The sequence below is a fragment of the Mustela erminea genome, chromosome 6, assembly GCF_009829155.1.
Source record: "Mustela erminea isolate mMusErm1 chromosome 6, mMusErm1.Pri, whole genome shotgun sequence".
NCBI lineage: Eukaryota > Metazoa > Chordata > Mammalia > Carnivora > Mustelidae > Mustela > Mustela erminea.
This window is the reverse complement of record NC_045619.1, coordinates 83,115,462-83,135,614: the sequence shown is the minus strand read 5'-3', so window position 1 is coordinate 83,135,614 and position 20,153 is coordinate 83,115,462. Positions and strand designations below refer to the sequence as shown.

General features: G+C 41.4%; 1 non-coding gene and 1 pseudogene across 1 annotated transcript; both read right to left on the bottom strand.

Annotated features, from left to right (window-relative positions):
• Positions 1-6,918: 6,918 nt before the first annotated feature.
• Positions 6,919-11,218, bottom strand: LOC116593535 (annotated as a pseudogene).
• Positions 8,199-8,305, bottom strand: LOC116594562. The gene has a single exon (XR_004287278.1). It is a non-coding gene; the product is annotated as a U6 spliceosomal RNA (small nuclear RNA).
• Positions 11,219-20,153: the final 8,935 nt, after the last annotated feature.

Genomic DNA, 20,153 nt, shown 5'->3' with positions numbered 1-20,153 from the left:
TGTACAACATCAGAGAAAGGAGAAAAGTTATCTTGTGGGCAAATGAGTATGGTTGTTGGTTGAAAAGTCAGCACGGGGAGGGGGTAAAAGTCCAATGGATGAAAAAAAGTTCCCACTGAATCGTTTTTCTTCAAAGTTTTGAACTGTTTGATTTATGAAGGTAATATATTTAGGTAGTTGTGGCTGAATCGTGTTTTTAAAAGGACGCTTAGGTAAAGTTTCTTTCCTGTTTAGGAATTCTGAGCTTAGGAAGAAGTATAGAAGAAATTTGTTTCCATCCTCTTGATAGAGACCCAAAAGGTGAAGTGACTTGTCTAAGGACACACAGCTGGTTGGGTCAGAAGCAGAATGGATGGGGTCTCCTGACTGACTGGGCTGAGCTCGCCTTTGTAAGAAGTAGGAAATTCATATGTTGGTTAATGGGAAGTTGCTGCACCTGAGTGGTCCCTACTCACAGGTGACTGATATGTATATATTTATAATGTTACATACCTATAAAAATTAAAACAAGATGAATATATATAGAGTATGTACAGGTGAAAGCCTACCTTTTCCTGTCCCCTTCTGGTCTCACTTCCCAGAGCTCACCACCAATAGCCCGGTCTACAGCCACCAGATTTTTCTATGTACATTTAAAACTCTTCCTTCTTCCCCCAAACACACAAAATTTACTTTTATAAATTAAAATTAAACTGTTTACATATACATAATTTTCTGTTATTTGCATTTCCGTAGCAAATTTTAAAAAATTATTATGATGTATTTTATAATCTATTTCAAGAAAATAGATCATGGGTTTCTTCCCATGTCAGTATATATAAGGCTATCTCCCTTCCTTGTGTGGTATTCTAGTAGGTAGAACAGAATTTATGTAACCAGTTTCCTACTGGTATAAATCTTGCTATACTCTATTGCCAATTTTTTAAAACTGCAAATCATGACCATGGCACATTTTATTAGCAGAGTCCAACACCATCATCCAACCTGCCTCTTCCCTCCCCTTGCAGTTTAAGAGTTCCTTCTACCCACCTCTGACCATCATTCAGTTTTTGGTTCGATGTTTCCAGTGAGGTATTAAAGTCACTATCAGCATATGCTGGGCACAGGCAACACATAGCTCTAAAATGCAACGTAATTTGTGCTCCTGTAGTGACTCAGAGTTTTGCAGAGCTGGAGGCGCATTAAGAATATGAAAAGCCATTAATCTGTAGAAGTCAGGCAGTGCTGGTTATCAGAAGCTCGGACCAAGAAATGTCAAGATCAGTCATCAGCAAATGTATATCTGAAAAGTGCTGCTACTAATTCTTTCTTTTCTTTTCTTTTATTATAAGAGTAGAGGAAGTTAGTGTCTGAAATTAATAAACTTAAAAAACTCTACATATTATCCCTTATGTCATTCATAATTCAGCAGACATTTATTGAGTACGTGTTCTATGGCAGGTTCCATATTAGACCTGAGGCTTCAATGAACATCACACGTGGCTTCCACGCCGAGGTGCCCCAGACGCTGATGCTTGAAAAGACAGTGTGTTCTTTTGTTGGTATTTGATGCTTTGTTAACACTAAAAAAAGGGAAAGAAAGAAAAAGACAAGATGAACATGAAGAAAGAAGAAGAAGAGGAGGAAGAGGGGGAGGGGAGAACTTCCTTTTGAACCCTGTGTGCCTGGGGCAGTGGTTTGCATATTTCAGTGGGTATCAGAAAGGCTAGTGTGCTGTATTCAAGCTTCTTGCCTAAGTTATTAAGGAAGGAAAGAAAGAAAGAAAAAGTAGGAAGGAAAGACAGGAAGGAAGACAAAACCTCAGCTCACAGCAATCTCCCCTTTGTCTCCCCAGTGCTTCCCCCTGCCACCCACCCCAAGGGCTTTACCTGCCTGCCCCACCCCCAGCCACTCTCCAGGGGGAATGAGGGGCCACATCTGCAGGAATTCAGGCTCTTCGATTCTCCTCGCCTGCTTGGTTTATCGGATTTCCCATGGAATATATTATTGTAGCGAGTCCCACTGCTAAAAAGCAGCACAAACAAACCAACTTTGAAAGACACTGGCCTAAAGGATGAAGCCCAGGCCCCTTAGCCTGGCATTTAGGACCACCCCCCGGTGTCAACTGGCCCAGCCCCTCCTTCCTGATTCCCCTCCAGCTTCTCCGCAGTGGGAACCTCCTCTCTTTGGATCTTCTTTGGAAGAGAAGAACCAAACACCTTTGCCATCTTGCTGCTTTTCCTTGTGACAAGCGCACCCAGTCGTTGAGCCCTCAGCTCCAGACTCCCCCACATTCTACCTCCACCCCCGCTGGGGTGCCAGCCAGGGCAGCCTGCTAGGTTCCTGCTGGAGTCATTTGTATGGGTGTTAAAACCAAACTGAGGCCCTGTGGCCTGAGGCCTAGGGGTTTAGACTCTGAAGTCAGAGCCCCTGGGTCCTTCCTCACAGTGTGACCTTGATGAGCAAGCACCTCAGCTTTGTGAGCCTTTGATTCCTCACCCGTAATCACTCCAATTTTATAGGGTTACTGTGGGGATTAACTCTCTCCAGGAATTTCCCATGGACCCTGAGGAAAAAAAAAAAAAAAAACTAAAGCGATAACAAAGCCTCCTGCCCCACCCCTCAAGGTCCAACACAGTCTGCCTCCCTCCCACCCCACTGCCTTATAGCTTCATTACCTTCCCTGCCTCATCTACACTCTTCGTTGCTCATTCCTCTTGAGTTCTTCCTTAAACATGTCAAGCACGTTCCTACTCCAGGGCCTTTGCACTGGCTGTTGTCTTTTCCGGGAATGTTCTTTCCCTCAATATCACATTGTTGTTCCTTCTCATCTCCTTCCATAATTTGCTCAAATGTGGCCTTCTCATTGAAGACTTCCCCGGGCCACTTTATCTAAAATGACCCCCCGCCCCCCACACCGCTGCCACCAACAACACAGCAATGGAACTCTTTCCCTCTTTTAGGTTTGCCTCCTCTGCCATACTTAGTACTTATTACTATCTAACTCTATAATTCACCTATTTATTGTATTTTTTGTCTGCCTAGATTTTATCTCTTGTTCACTCCAGCACCCAGAACACTGCCTGGCCATACAGTGGGTACTCAGTAAATATTTGAACACACTAATGAATGATGAAATAGATAAGGCAGAGAGATCATTTTGAGGGACATGAGCTTTTGATGATTTAGAGCCTCTGTTTGCTGGCTATGTAGCCTAGTTGTACGCAAGTAGAAAATCAGATCTGGAGGGAGTCTCAAGGACTAAATTCACAGGTGTTGTTCTGCCTTTTTATTTATTTATTTTTTTTAAAGATTTTATTTATTTATTTAAGAGAGTGAGAGCAAGCGCACAAGCAGGGGCAGAGGGAGAGATAAGCAGACTCTCTGCTGAGCAGAAAGCCTGATGCAGGAGTCAATCCCAGGACACTGGGATCATGACCTATGCTAAAGGCAGACGCTTAACTGACCGAGCCACCCAGGTGCCCCATCCTATTTACTTGTTTGCAGTGAGCCACACCTAGCCTAGTTTCAGCTCCTGTCACTGGGGAAAGGAATCCTCTTCCTAGTATACACATCTGTGTGGGAGCCCAAGGACTCCTCAGGAGACTGACTGAGGCATGCAGACCAGAGCAGAGACAGCTGGTTATTCTGCAAAGACCCTTCTCATTTATGATTCATCTGTATTTATGGTTACATTGGTCTAAAGAATAAGGAAAAGTCAGAAACTCCTTTCTTTGGTAGGTCCTGGAAAACTGCTGTAATTTTTACTCTCTGACTTTGGTTTTTCTGTTCTGTGGGGGCTATGACCTATGCTTGCGAGCCAAGAGAGCTTCCTTCCTTTCATCATTTCCCCCTTTTGAGTTACATGTCTTCAAGGTTACAAACCTTCTTTCACTGATTTTATTGTAGGTTGATCTTCTCTAAGGGACCTATTTTTTTTCCTTTTTTTTTTTTTAGATAGGCTCCTTGCTCAGCATGTAGCTCAATGTGGGACTTGAACTCATGACCCTGAGATTAAGACCTGAACTGAGATCAAGAGTCTGATGCTTAAATGACTGAGACACCCAGGCACTTCAAAGGACCTATTTCTTAAGGCCCTTGGGAAAGTGATTCAAATGTGATAGACTCCCATGCTCCTTTCAGCTGAGGTCTTGTAACATTCCTCGTAACATGCTTAAATAAGATGGTGGATGAACACCTTTACCACTGGAGCTAGTCTGTTTTTCATATTGGTAAGTATCAATCCTTATCAACCTCATAACTTAAGTGAACTTCATTGATGTCTTAGCTCATCCCAGTTGCTATAACAAAATACTACTGCCTGGATGGCTTATACACAATGGAAATTTATTTCTCACAGTTCTGAATGCTGGAATGTCCAAGATCAAGGTGCCAACACGGTTGTGTTCTGGAGAGGGCCCTTTTCCTGGTCCATAGGCACTACTTCTCTTTGTGTCTTCACCTGGTGGAAGGGAATAGGGACTTCTGCACAGCCTTTTCTAGAAGGCTCTGATTCTATAAGACAGATTCCTCATGACCTAAAGACCTTTCCCTTTCCAAAGACCCCATCTCCTAACATCATACGTAACCTTTGGGGTTAGGATTCAACATATGGATTTTGGGGGCACAAATATTCATAGCAATAGACACAGTTCTATCTGATTAGACTCAAAGAACATGGGAACCCCATTTTTAAAACGACAACCATTTCGTGCACAGTAGGTATTTCATTCACTTCACTGTCATAGCTCTCTTCTCTCTAACCTGCCGTCTGGGTTTCCAGGCTGACATTTTGTGTGAGAAACAAAATTTTCCTTGGCTTGTCCATTCATGACCATGCTGTCTCCTGCACCTTGCTCAAAACTTTTACTGACCTTTCCTCTATATGTGGCTCTATGACAGTAGCCAGCTTTGGCTTAGACTGAATGAGTTATGTATGGATTCATAGCTGTTGATATCTGCTTAAGTCACGATTATTATTGTAGTGACGCTTTGCTCACTACAATCGTGTAATTTCTATTTCTTTTCTTTTTGTGGTGGAAAAAATTAAGATTTGGGTCTTAGCAAGCTTGATGTTCATAATCCAGGAGTGCTGTCTATAATTACTATACTGTGCATGAAATCTCCAGGACTTAATGATCCATTAGTTGCAAGCCTGTACCATTAAACAACATCACTCCTCTTCTCCCTCCTCCAGTCCCTGGTAACCACCACTCTACTTGCTGTTTTAATTTAAGAGTTCAGCTTTTTAAGTTGCATATGTAAGTGAGATAATACATTATTTGCCTTCCTTTATCTGACTTATCTCACTGAGCATAATACCCTCAAGGTCCATCCATGTTGTTGCAAATAGCAGAATTTCCTTTCTCATGGGTGAATGATGCATATACATAAGCATTTAAGTCACATCTTCTTTACCATTCATCAATGGACAGACACTTAGGTTGTTTCTGGCTTATCTTTTGATGATTCAACTAATAGGGTCCAGTAGCACAAAGCAGGGTTGGGTTCTGCAAACTCTTTTGTATTAGTTTCATATTAATGATTTGATACTACTTTAGTAAATGTGGATGCCTGTTTGCTGGTCATGGAAAATAGCTGAGTGAGTTTCTTCCTGCACACAAATATTGATGTCACACACTATATGTGGCCTGGTGGGTGAGGCATCCTGTGATCACACCACTAACGGTAAGACTAGTCTTTTTTTTTTTTTTTTTTAAGATTTTATTTATTTATTTGACACAGAGAGAGAGATATCACAAGTAGGCAGAGAAGCAGGCAGAGAGAGAGGGGGAAGCAGTCTCCCTGCTGAGCAGAGAGCCCGATGCGGGGCTTGATCGTCCTGAGATCATGACCCTAGCTGAAGGCAGAGGCTTAACCCACTGAACCACAGAGGCCCCCCAAGACTAGTCTTTTTTTTTCCCCCACACCACTCAGAAGTGTTTTATTTAAGAAAAATGAAACAAACAAAAACCTTTAAATCAGTAAGTCTGATTAAATTCAATATTAAATCAAGTTCTCAAAAACCCACCAGGGAAAGCCTCATAAGTATATTAAAGAAAAGCAGGCAGCTGCTGACAAGTCTTCAGTGGAAAAGTCAGTTGCACACTTATGCCAGGTGCTCTAATGACATCAGGCCCAAGTTTTGTTTTTCAGAAAAAGGTTTCAAGATACACCAAAGAAACCACATGGATACCCCCAACAGTACAAAGATGTGACAATGAAGTTCAAGGATATAGGAAAAGCCAAATATGACAATACACACCAATAATCTATAAAATAAAATAAGCCTTTCAATCCTGGAAAAAAATGGGAAACTTCATAAATGTAACACATAAAAAGAGAATTAACCCCACGTGGAGCAACCCTAAACGTTTTTCAATGACTAAGCCAAAGATGGATGACAGCTTAGGGCACCATTAACGTGTAGTTTTTACATACATATGTATGTAAATTAGAGTAATTTTTTTTACTCAATTAGCATTTCTTCCTTTTGATCATTTCCTTAATTTTCTCTAGGAACATTTTTCCTTTGGTTTGGCCAGTTGAACTCAAAAGTTTTGGAACCTAAAGTGAGTATCAACTCTTATTGGAATACAAGTTGGGAAATGCAATCCTAGAAAAAGCTAATTTTAACTGAAGTGGCTCGACAAAGTTAAGCATCCATGCTCAACGTGACAATGTTTGCCATGTTAATCAGTAGGTGAATGGCTTCTCTTGTCTGCATCACATGACCCAGAATGATATTGGCATTCTCTATGGTGAGGTACTGCAGAACTATGCACAGACGCCCACCTGTTTAAGCTTCCAATAAATACAACCATTTTAAATCATTTAAAACAAATTCAGTAAAATAAATAAAAAATATTGCTTTTCTTATTGGCTTGTTTTGTCTCTCGAACTAGCTTGGAGTGGTATTCATGACAGAAAACACAACAGTTAATTAGTTGTTACTCCAAGCTCCTTGGGGTTCAATACTTCCTGCTCTTCAAGCCTCAGCACCTTTTTTGCAATGATAATGATATTCTTCATTAAGATTGCTACTGTCATGGGACCAACACCCCTGAGACTGAAGTGATGTCACTGGCTTTCTTTCTGACTCCTTCAAAATCCACATCTGCAATCAATGTAGGGTTAACAAGTACGGGATCCTGAAGTCTATTTATTCCCATATTGGTGATTACTGCGCCTTCCTTTTAAAAATTTTTATTTTATTTTATTTAAATCCAGTTAATTAACATATAATGTATTATTAGTTTCAGAAATAGAGGTCAGTGATTCATTAGTCTTATATAACTCCCAGTGCTCATTACATCATGTGTCCTTCTTAGTGCCCATCATCCAGTTACCCCATCACCTCCCCGCCCACCCCAGCAACCCTCAGTTTGTTTCCTATGATTAAGAGTCTCTTATGGTTTTTCTCCCTCTCTGATTTCATCTTGTTTTATTTTTTCCCTCCTGTCCCTTATGTTCCTCTGTTTTTTTTTTAAAATTCCACATATGAGTGAAATCATATGTCAATTGTCTTTCTCTGATTGACTTATTTCACTTTGCATAATATCCTCTAGTTCCAGCCATGTCATTGCAAATGGCAAGATTTCATTTTTTGTTGGCTGAGTAATATTCCATTATATATACCTATATGTATACATCTCACATCTTTATCCATTCATCTGTCGATAGATATCTGGGTTCTTTCCATAGTTTGGCTATTGTGGACATTGCTGCTATAAACATTGAGGTGCAGGTGCCCCTTTGGTCCAGTACATTTGTATCCTTGGAATAAATACACAGTAGTGGAATTGTTGGCCTGTAGGGTAGCTCTATTTTCAACTTTTTGAGCAATCTCCATACTTTTTTCCAGAGTATGTCATTCCCACCAACAGTGTAAGAGGGTTTCCCTTTCTCTGCATCCTTGCCAACATTTGTTGTTTCCTGACTTGTTAATTTTAGCTATTCTGACTGTTGTGAAGTGGTATCTCATTGTGGTTCCTATTTGTATCTCCTTGATGCCAAGTAATGTTGGGCTGCTCCCTCCTTAATTATATCTGTTGTGATCAGTTTTGGACTTCCTGTATTAGAGACCACAATATCTGCCAGAACTATATATTTGAAAGTATATGGATGAGATATTATAATCTCATTGTCTTTATGTCATTCATGTGCCCCATCTGTGTGTAGTAGTATTGCAATGGGCATTTCAACATTTTTTTTTTTTTTTAAATATGGAACGCTTCACGAATTTGCATGTCATCCTTGCGTAGGGGCCATGCTAATCTTCTCTGTATCGTTCCAATTTTAGTATATGTGCTGCCGAAGCGAGCACGCATTTCAACATTTTTGATCTTCTAGCCACAATCACATTCTTCCCTGGGGTTGGAATGCCAGTTTGCTTAATTATTTCCTAGACACTCCATGAGGTCATCAGTAACATGGAATACTGGTCCAAACAAATTTGCTTTACATGAATGACATGAAAGCCATCAACATCCTTGTCTGGAGAAACAGTATTACAGATCTCTCCCTCATCCATGTGGTCTGGAAGAGGCAGCTGAACCAAGGAGGCCACCACCTATGTTATCATTATTTAGTTTATGGATTCAGTTCAACAGTTCTTCCTCTGAAACTGAAGCCGGTTTCACCATGGTGCAGTGATTCCCATATCTGCAGCTGCCCTGGTTTTGTTGAGGCTGGAGGAGTGACTCACAGGATGCTCACTAACCAGAACCACACTCCTAACAAACCTGGCAGCATGTGGCCCAATGTCACCCAATCTTCCACCTCCCGCCACACTTCCTGCTTGATCTGCTGGGCAAGGTTCCTTCCAGAAATGAGAACAGCTTCATTTTGAACTATGGAAAGGGTGATGGAAAAGGCAGAAAGGCAGAAAGGGTGGTGGTGGAGGTGGCAGCCCTTTGCAGGCTGGTGGGGGGTGGGGGCGGCCAGTGAGCAGTGGTGGTGGGGCAGGGGGTAGTGGGCAGCCGGTGGCTGATGTGGATATGGATGATGCAGTGGCCATCACCTGTTTCGGTGTCCACGCCAGGCAAGACTAGTCTTCAGTCAACTCTGTTAATATTAAAATAATTATTACATGGCTGTTCTCCAAATGTAGTGATTCTAAGTTTAATAATTCCATTCAACCAGTAATTTTTAAATTAAAGCAGCGGTATCCCAACTGTTTTAATTACATCCCTCATGAATGAAAAAATGTATCTGCATATTCTCCCAATCCATATGGACTTATTTATAAATTATATACCCATGCCAGGATATCAATATGTTATCGTATTAGAAAGCATGAATAAAATGGCAATTTTAAAAGGATGACATACAGATGAAAATTAGTGACTTTTTTCTTTTATTATTAATTGCTCCAACAATGTCACTCAATTATGATGATGTCTCTTTAAGCTGCTTCCTTTTAAAAATACCCTGGTAATCTGATGGCTTCATGCTCCCCGTAGCTAATACAACAGGCACAACACAAACTCAAGGCAAGATTCATAATTAACAAGAGGGGAGGTAAATCCATATTTTAGGTAGTCTTTCTATTACGTTTAAGCTTGGAGGTTGACTTTTGGTTGGATAGATCAGAACCTTGCTTTACCTCATAACGTGGCTGATAAAAAGCTTTCCTGTCTGAAGAATCAGAGATATGCAGGCTGTGCCATTTCTTTTTTGTTTACTTATGCTTATTATCTGGGGGATTTGTCTTAAATTCTCTCCATTTTGTGAAAGGTAGTTTAGTTGAAATCAGATGCTCCATGCACTACACCCACTGAGACACATCTAAACTCCAGCATGGGGCCACTGGGGACAAGTGAACAGCAACCACAAAAAAAGTGTCAGCTCCTTGCTTAGGGAACTTCCACTCCCCCCCATCCCCCAGATACCTAAAGAACCACAGGGAGTGCCCCAGGCAGGTCACACCTGGCAAGCTGACCAAGCAGGTGAGGTGCTTGTTACTCACTCTCTATCTTTCTCTCAAATAAATAAATAAAATATTTTAAAAAAGAAAACAAAACAGGGCACCTGGGTGGCTCAGTTGGTTAAGTGTCTGCCTTCAGCTCAGGTCATGATCCTGGAGTCCCACGATGCAGTCTCATATTGGGCTCCCTGCTCAGTGGGGAGTCTGCTTCTCCCTCTGGCCCTCTCCCTTCTCATTCTCTTTCTTGCTCTTTCTCTCTCAAATAAATAAATAAAAATCTTAAAAAAAAAATAAAACAAAAAGACAAGTCTGGAAGCTACTGGGCTTGGCATTTAAAAAACAAAACAAACAAAAAAGAATATTTAAATAGTAGTGTCGCACCTGGGTGACTTAGTCAATTAAGCCTCTGCCTTTGCTGGAGTCATGATCCCAGTCTTGAGATCAAGTCCCACGTGGGTGTGGGGGCGGGGCGGGGGGTCTTTGCTCAGCGGGGAGCCTGCTTCTCCCTCTCCTCGCCACCTGTGCCCTCTCTCACTAGCTCCATCTCTCTGTCTCAAGTAAAAAAATCTTTAAAATAAAATAAAATAAAATAAAATCTCCTTAAAAAAAATAAATAGTAGTAAAACTCAGCTCATTTCATATGCTTACATATAAATGTAGATATAAGTGCATCCTGTCTCAGGACCCCGACGGTACACAGACTCCAGGCAGGAAGATACTTGCTACTAACTCACCCTGGAAAGTTCACTGGGAACCATTGCTGCTTATAAATGGACATCCCAGAAAACTTCTTAGATGCCAAGTGCTTATGTCATAACTTCACAAGTTTGTCTTAAACATACATCGTCTGTACTTTTTTCTTTTTTTTTAATTTTATTTATTTGACAGAGATCACAGGTAGGGAGAGAGGCAGGCAGAGAGAGAGAGGAAGAAGCAGGCTCCCCGCTGAGGAGAGAGCCCGATGTCGGGCTTGATCCCAGGATCCTGGGATCATGACCTGAGCAGAAGGCAGAGGCTTTAACCCACTGAGCCACCCAGGCGCCCCTCGTCTGTACTATTATTATTGATATAGATTTTGACTTTTTAAAAAATTTTTATTTTTTGACATATTTTTTTAAAAGCTGAATTTATTTTAAAAGGAAACATTGTGTCGCTGGCAGGAATGGAAAAATCCGTCTCACTTCCCTGCCTCTTGTTTCACAAACCCACGTTCTTCTGACCACAGTCAGAACCTCACTGCCGAGAGCCTAGAGTGCTCCTTGCCCCGCCTCCCTGCATTACCCAGCATTCCATGCGGCCCTGCGACACCATGGATCCGGAAGTGCATCCCATGGAACCTGCTGACGAGATTCTCCGAGTCAGTGCCCAGAGGGCGGAGAGGGTGAGTGTGCTGGCCGGTTTGTGCCTTCACAGATCAACTTGTAGACCATACCTGAGGAAGGACATTTTTTTTCCTTCTGGGAAATGCAGAACCAAATATAAGATTCAAAGGTAGTCACGGTATTGTCCTGACGGCTTGCGCATTTGAGCTGGTGTCCCATACCACTCCTAACCCTGGGTCTTGATTTCCTACCCTCAGTTGTGTTTTTCTCAGTTCTTATTCATTGTTTGTATTTATGGCTTGCTGGCATGTATGTGGATGCATTCGTGTACCAGACCACCGCAAAGCTTTGTGGAACGGGGCGGAAGTACACAAAATACCTCACACGACGTTCCCTGCCCCCAGATGTCATTACTGACTTCATCTCTCGTGAGGCTATAAGTCTGTGTACCTTATGGAGGACAGCACTGAGCCGGGCCGTGTTGGATGTCTTATTATATCTGCTTCATGACATTTCAGTGCTTAGCGCATAAATCCTACACAGAGACCCACTGACTTACTACTCAAGACAAACTCGCCTAAAGGGTACACCAAAAGAATGTTGTAGAAGTGTTAGATGGCCAGTTCTCTCAAGAGACCACCTCTCTCTCTCTGTCTCCCTCACTTTCTCTCCCTACCTCCTTTCCTCCCTCTTCCTCTTATCCCCTCTATTCCTTGCCCTTCTCTCCTCTCCTGTTCTTCCTTTCTCTCTTCCCCTGTTTCTCCCTCATTCCCCTCACCACCATAAGAGCAATCCTCGGCTAGCTTGCTGGAGGTGAAGATAAACTTCCTGAAATGGAACCAATTTGTCACAGCTGAAGCCATCTTAGAACTGCCAGCCCCCAAATGAGCTGCCAGTGGACCCCAGCTGAGCTCAGTTGAGCCTCTCTCAGATCAGCGGTGGATTTGTGAGAAATCCTAAGTGGGTGTTGTTTTTAGCTACTAAGTTCTGGGGTGGTTTGCTGTGTGACAGTAGCTAACTGAGCTAGAGACTCAGAGATCGAGGGTATGTGACCCTTTGTTGATGGCAGAGCTAGGAGTAGAATCAGGCTGCTGCTTATTTGTGGTCTGGGTGTTTGTCTGTCATAGCATACTTCTGAATTGATCTACCTGCCTGCCTTTGGAGGAGCTGAGCTGTTGTCCTCTGAGAGTGACCACTGGTGCATTCTGTCTCCTCCAAGTCAGTGGCGGCCCCATGGATGCCTGGTGACATCCTTGTGCCAAGAGGTTCTGTTTAGATTTTGTGGAATGAATCTCTGTTTTAGAAGCCATATCAAACAATCTTTGGTGGTTCTGTAGCGATCTGACATCTCCCTCTGCCTGCTTTTTAAATAAAAATTTCATAAACCAAATCAAATTAGCTCTACTTGATTTTCCATCTTAACATGTAGTGGCAAAATAAAACACAGCGCGTTGTCATCTGGAGGTCACGGAATCCATCAGTTCCCTGTGTTGTTGTGACTCTGAGATGCCTTCAGGGGATGTCTGGAGGTGGCTCTCCCTCCCACTGCACCTTGGCTGACTGTTTCCCTTCTGGCTGTGGTACAAAATGTCAGCCTATGGTTGATACTGGGCTTCATTTCTAAGACCAGGCTCGTTCGCATGCTTTGTAAAATCTCATAACAGCATAGTAAGAAAGGTCACTTAGCAATGAGACAGTCAATATGTTTCCACCCCATGAATGAAGTTTGGTGTAAAAAGAAGCAAAAATAGTGCCAGGAATAAATTATCAGCTTATCAACATGTTTATTAAATGCATCATACTTAGAGCACCAGATGTGAGAAAGACAAAGGCTAAATGCCAGCAGCAGGGTTGCTAAGTAAATTATTTGGCTTGTTGCTGGTAATGAGAGGTTGTACTTGGTGGGAGTTGCCATGAAATTATATGTTTCTGCTGTTTTGTTCCTCAATGAACGGTGATCAACTCTAGGAATTGTTTGGATAAGTTTTCCCTTTGGTGTTGATAGAAAAGAAAATTACTTCTAAAAGAAAACCTTTATAAGCTCCAAATTTTTTTTTTTTTTTGAATTTACAGTTTCCTTAAGTCTTCATTTTGGGTTGTTGGTGACACAGCAATACATAAGTTAAACTGATTAATAAATGTATCAAATGTAATTTTATGATTACCTCCAAGTCTCCCTTTTCCTTATGCCTTGCAGAAAAACTGTGACTTGAGTTATGGTCAAGGGTTAGAATGGGCAGAAAGAAAAAAGATCCTAAAAAGATGACTTTTGTTAGCATTTTCAAATCATATTTCTGCTGGAGAAATGGACAAATCTTATGCTAAAGCTGCTGATTTGATTAGGAAGACTACTAATTACACACTATAGCAACACCCTCATGCACAATCTCCTATTCATAGAGCTGGCATTTTCCCCATTTCTTGTTTAGAAAAACATTTTCTGGCTTAGTTGAGAAGAACAAGTCATTAGAAGCTCCAGTAAACAATTCTGTGTGGGGTGTCCATTTGAGCAAGCAGCTGTCCTTTGAAAATTGTGTTTATTGTTTGAGGCTCCCAATTTTGCAGTCAGGAGGTCGTATAAAATCAATTAAGTCAGAGGATCTCTGGGTAATCAGTTCCAAGAGCTGTTGCCCCAGCTGTGATTATTTGCCAACTGTGGCAGCTTACGCCCTGTTCCTGTGTCACTGGCGCCCACACGTTAGCCTTCACCTCCTGGCAGCAGTGTGGTCCCGCCCCTCCCCCGCCCCGGGCTCCCCTTCCCCCCCTTAGCTTGTCTCCTTTGGCACCCTTGCTGGTTGGGCAGTTGGGCATAGGCTGCCATGTCCAAGTCTTTCCCCGATTGCACTCTCCAGAGGTGCCAGGAGGATGCCCTGCTGGGTTAACAGGTTGTGGCTTTCACTTCCTCCTCACTGGCAGGTAGGAAGCTGGAAGGAAGGACTGCAAATTGCTGCTGTTGCTATGACAACCAGAGCGGCTCCTCAGAAAAGCTGTTGAAGAGAAAAAGCTTCTCTAGTCTTCTGATTATCCTGCTGTATCTTCCCCTTTTCTTCTCCCCTTATTAGGCACCTTAAGCAATCACATCTCCTAATAACTCTGTACACCTTCCCCTAAGAAAATCACTCACACTGAGGCTTAAGCAACTGACAAGTGTTCATCCTTTAAGGTACAAATTCTTAAACCCAAAGAAGTAACTCTCATAATATCTAATATTCTGATTTTATGCATCATTTGGCTGGGTGAAGAAGTATTTTTGATGTAGAGGGCGGAGACGTCATTCATTCATTTATTCACTCACCAAGCACGTTTTAAATACTCACCAGTAAGTACCAAGAGAAATGCTAAGCCCTGCAATTCAGAGACGAAGAAGACATTGTTTCTGTCTCAGTCTGGTGGAAAGGCAGATATGAAAATAAATAGTCACAATAAGGTAGTGCTGGTATCTGGTTAAAGCCCATCTGGTCCTGTGGGGTATCAGGGATGGGGAAATCATTCTCCTAGGGAAGGGTGTGAGAGCCAGGCAAGGCTCAGGCCGCAGGGCAAGTTGTGAGGCAGACCCAGGTATGTGGTACGCACTTCTTACATGCTCTCCTGAGTTCATTCGCTTGGTTTCATTTACTGGCTAGTGGGTTGAGACCTTAGAAAGCCGAGGCAGACTTGGTGAGATGAAGTGTAAATATGATTCAGAGAAAGCTGGGGGAGTGTCATTTGTGAGTGTTTAGAAGGTGGAGATGGTAGTGACAGGAGCCGGGAGGATGGAGGCTGGGAATGAAGGGGGACCTTGGGGACCCTCATGGGGGAAAGTCCTGGCTAGAACTTTCAACTGGACCTGAGGGGCAGAGTGGGGACAACCGGAGACTAGTGTGGGAGGCGTAGTTGGTGTGAGGTAATCAAGCCGTGGGGGGCATGGGAGCCCCAGACTGGTGGGGATGCAGATGAGAAAAGTCCGTCTGACTATTATGAAGGGCAGTAAGTAGTGTAGTGAATGGCCTGGTTAACAGCTGGGCTCAGGGATTCAACAGATGGAAGTTTGTCTCTGCTCTACCACCACTAGTTGGAGCCTTTGAAGCAAGAAAGAATCTTTCCAGGCCTGTCTTTTCCACTGTATGGTGGGGAATAGAGATCTGTTATGGGTTGAATTGTGTCCTTCCCAGTTCACATGTTGAAATCCTAACCCTGGCACTGTGTTTGATGACAGGGTCTCCACAATGTGACGATATTTGGAGAGAGAGTCTTTAAAGTTACAGTGAGCTCATTTGGGTGGGCCTTAGTAGTACAGTATGACTGGTGTCCTTATGTGAAGAGGAAATTTGGACACAGACACATATAGAGGGAAGACAGTGTGAAGACATAGGGAGAAGATGGCCATTGACAGCCAAGGAGGGAGGCCTGGAAGGAGTAGTTCCTTCCCTCACAGCTCTTGGTAGGACACCTTGATCTGGGACTTCTATCCTCTAGAACTGTGAGAAAATAAATCTCTTGTGTAACGTCCCACCCAGTCTGTGGTGCTGCATTATAGCAGCCCTAGGAAACTAATACCTAGAGTGGTTGTGAGGATTAAATAATTTTTATAATACAGCAAAGCATGTGATAATATTCAATATGTGGTAGCTGTTATTATCAATAACAATAAAATTAGCTCTACTTTAAACAAAAATAAATCCTAATTCACTTGCATTATCGGAGGGATAAGGCTATCAAGATTACTTGATGTCTCTGTTTAACTGAGTGCCAGAGGGTCCTTTGTTTCCATTCTGATGTATAAACCTTTTAAATATGCCTCATCCGTCCTTACACTGATTAAAATTAAACCTTTTTTTTTTTTTTTGACTTACAGGCCCGAGTGCCACTCTAATTGCAAGAGATTGAAATTGAACGTGTCCTGCTTATAGAAAGAAGTTTTGTTTTGTTTTTAATAAGTGAGTCGAGTTGTCAGTGTTTTCTAATGACTTGCTTCTTTTTTTTTTTTCACAATGGAGTGCTGAAAATTCCAGTTAACTTTAAGGTTCTACGCAATTGAATAAATCCAATGTGTCAACATTCTTTGCTTTGCATGGGCACAGTCTGCAAAACACAGTCTTACATAACTGCTCTACATTGTAAGGACTCAAACTTGTGTCTGGAACTTTAATTATAATAAAAAAACATATGCAAATTACTATCATTGTCTCTATTTATTTTGGACCAGCTGCTTCTAAACAATTAACAAACAAATCATGTAAATGTAATTAGTTAGGAGCAATACCAGGCTCGGAGCAGAATGAAGAAAAAACTGAATTCTGTTTACAGTCTTCCAGATTTATGTTTCTCCGTTGCATTTATGAGAGCTGATACCAGACAGTAAATTGCACTTTATCATTGCCCCGATCTGACATTTCTGCTTATTTTTTAAGACTGAAATTTATTCAGTTTCTTTCTCTCCCTTGAGAAGAGGGTTATATACCACGGAACAGATGATCTTTATTGGTTCTTATCTACCTAAGGAAAGTCTGTGCCCGGAATTTCAAGGAAAGAAGAATGGGAAAGGAAGATGTAATTCAGACTCTGAGGAGCTGGGACTACAGGATCTTTAATGGGTATGGTGGATTAAAATGCCACTTCTCCCAACAGGAGGTGAAACCTAGTACACAACTTCTTGAATCTGGGCTGTACTTTGCAACTAACTTTGGCGAATTGAACAGTGTGTTTTTCAAGCAAGGCCTAAAGAGTACTTAGAACTTCACTCTCATTTTCCTGCATCATTATCCTGAGATTGCCATATAAAGAAGTTTGCTTGAGTCACCTGGAAAATGAAAGATCACATGAAAAGAGACCCAGCTGACAACCAACACCAACACCAGACATATGAGGGAGGCCATCTTAGACTATCCAGCTCTAGTCCCAGGCAAGACCAGGAGAAGAATAATCTGGCTGAGTCTAGCCTATATTGTTGACCTACCAAATTGAGAGTCAGTAAAGAGAATGTTGTTTTAAGTCACTAAGTTTTGGGTTGTTTGTTACACAGCAATAAATACCTGATACAAAAGTACATAGGATATTGACAAAAGGATTTTACAAAGTCTAACATTCTATCATTATAAAAAACACTGTTTCAACAAACTAGGAATAAGAAGGTAATTTCCTTAACCTGATAAAAACTATCTATGAAAAACTCTTGACAAACATTGTACTTAACTGTGAAAGACAGAGTGTTTCTGCTCCAAGGTCATAAACTAAACAAGGATGTCCACTTTCACCACTTCCATTCAACATCGTACTGGAGAGTCTAGCTAAGACAATTAGGGAGAAAAAGAAATAAGAGGCATCCACATTGTAACGAAAGAAATAAGATATTCTACTTGCAGTTGATATGATCTTCCATGTGGAAAATCGTAAGGAATCCACTAAAAAAATTACTAGAACTAATAAATGAGTCAGGGAAGGAGCAGATGCCAGATCAATGTACAAATATCAGTTGTGTTTCTATACACTTGCAATGAATAATCAGCAAATGAAATTAAGAAAACAATTCCATTGACAATAGCATTAATAAGAACAAAGTACTTGTATATTTATTTAACATAGGAAATCTAAGACTTGTATAATTAAAACTTTAAAACACTTTTGAAAGAAGACAGATCTAAATAAATGGAAAGACATCATGTACATTAATGAGAAGACTTAACATTGTTGAGATGGCAATACTACTCAAACTGATCTACAGATTCAACACAATCCTTACAACCCTTGTCAAATCACAGTTGGCCTTTTTTGGTAGAAATTGACAAGCTGATCATGAAATTAATATAGGAATGCAATAGACCCAAATTGGATCAAACATTCTTGAAAAATAAGATAAAAGTTAGAGGACTCACTTCCAGATTACAGTGATTACAATACGTCCAGTTATTATAAAACTACAGTAGTCAACACAGTTTGTTATTGGGATAAGTATAGACATATAGGCAAGTTGAATAGACTTAAGGGTCCAGAAATAAACCCTCGTATTTATGTTCAACTGATTTTTTTGTTGTTGTTCTTCAACTGATTTTTGACAAGGCACCCACACAATTACACAGAGAATGAGTGGTCTTTTCAAGAAATGGTACTAGGACAAATGGATATGAGGATACAAATTAATGACTTTAGAACCCTACCTCACACCACACACACACACACACACACACACACACACACACACACACACACACACATTAACTCAAAATGGTTGATAGAAAAGTTAAAACTATAAATCTCCTGGAAAAGATAAAGGAACAAATCTTTTCGACTTTGGGTTAGGTCTGTGACTGCCTGCCTGCTTATCACTTTGGCTTTCTGCTTCACATTGTGCCCTCAGAGTTGTTAGTCTTGTTTTTGAAGCTGACAAAGTTCTTTTGGTTTTCTTTTTATATGTTCATGCCATGTCTAAGTGTTGGAACGTGGTGTCACGAGGTAAAGAAAACCAAGTGTGAATTTACAGTGATGCCCTTGGACAAAATACTCCAGTCAGGATGCGATGTACTGGTAAGCGAAAGCCAGTGATCTAGGACGGATGGATACTGTTACCTAAAAGAAAGAGCATTCATTTTATGAGGTGCTCTCTGGTGAAAGAATTCCGGGGGAAAGAGCTCTGGGAAATGCTGCATAGCGTAATCTACTCATAGAGATTCAAAGTGAATATTAGCAGATTAAGGATTCTGAAAAGTCCTATAGTAAATAAACTTCTTTGTCTTTATTTAATCTGGTATTTCTCAAATTTTCTTGACCATGTAACAATTTTTTTTCCATAAATCTCATTAATAGCTCATGAACACTTTGGCAAATACTGGCTCTGAAAATTCTCTCGTTATTAATATAGAATCACATTGCTTACAGAGCTAGTTTCTAGAAGATGTAGGAAGAAGTGGATACTGTATGAATTAAAATGAAGTTTAGAGGGCACCTGGGTGGCTTAGTCAGTTAAGCATCTGCTTTCGGCTCAGGTCATAATCCCAGGGTCCTGAGATTGAGCCCCACATCGGGCTCCCTGCTCACTGGGGAGCCTGCTTCCACTCTTTTCCTCTGCCCACAGCTCACCCTGCTCGTGTTCTCTGTCTGTGTCAAATAAACAAAAAAAATCTTGAAAAAAAAAATGGAGTTTAGAGACTCAAAAGACTCTAGGCCCATTTAAAATCTTTTTGCTCCTCTCTTTGCTCTAAACAAATTTTCTAACAGTCTCTCAGAACTTAGACGTGGTTTATTCTGGAACTGTTTCTCCTCTGGTTAGAAGCCTTCCTGGGGCACCTTTGCATGGCAGCTCTTTCTTGCTTCAATTGCTTTGTGCCTCAGCTTGTCAGAGAAGCAAGTTGGCTTGCTTCTCTTGTCTGCGTTGGTACCCGCTTTTCACAAGGAGCAACTTCGGGGGCACAGCAATTTCTCTTTCAGCACCTGAGTGGATTCCAAAAGAAAGCGAGCTCTTCAGCAAAATGGGAGCTGTTTTAACACTGTCCATTCCTGAAATGCGCATATGCTGTTTGCCCAACTATGGACTCAGTGATACCCAATGCGTGATAGGCACATGGAACTGTTCATGGGCTGGTTCTCTGCTGCTGGTTTGCCCCTCCCCCTTTCCATTCCTAACCCAAAAGATCTTCAAGAATCTTCTGAGAGCTAAAGACAAGAGTAATGTACCTCAGCTCATCATGTTGTCAGAAAATGCTTTCTATTTAAATATTTGTTTCCTCCACTGGTCACTGTGTTTCTAAGGATAGAAATTGTGTCTCATTTTTCTTCTACAATAGGTAGAGATGATAATCCATAGTAACTGCACAGTAAATAAATATAATATGAATCAATGCTTTCCCTATGGATTAAAATGATTTTTGAATAAGTTCAAACTTCTAAAAATGTACATGAAGGGTGCCTAGTTGGCTCAGTTGGTTAAGTGTCTGACTCCTGATTTTGGCTAG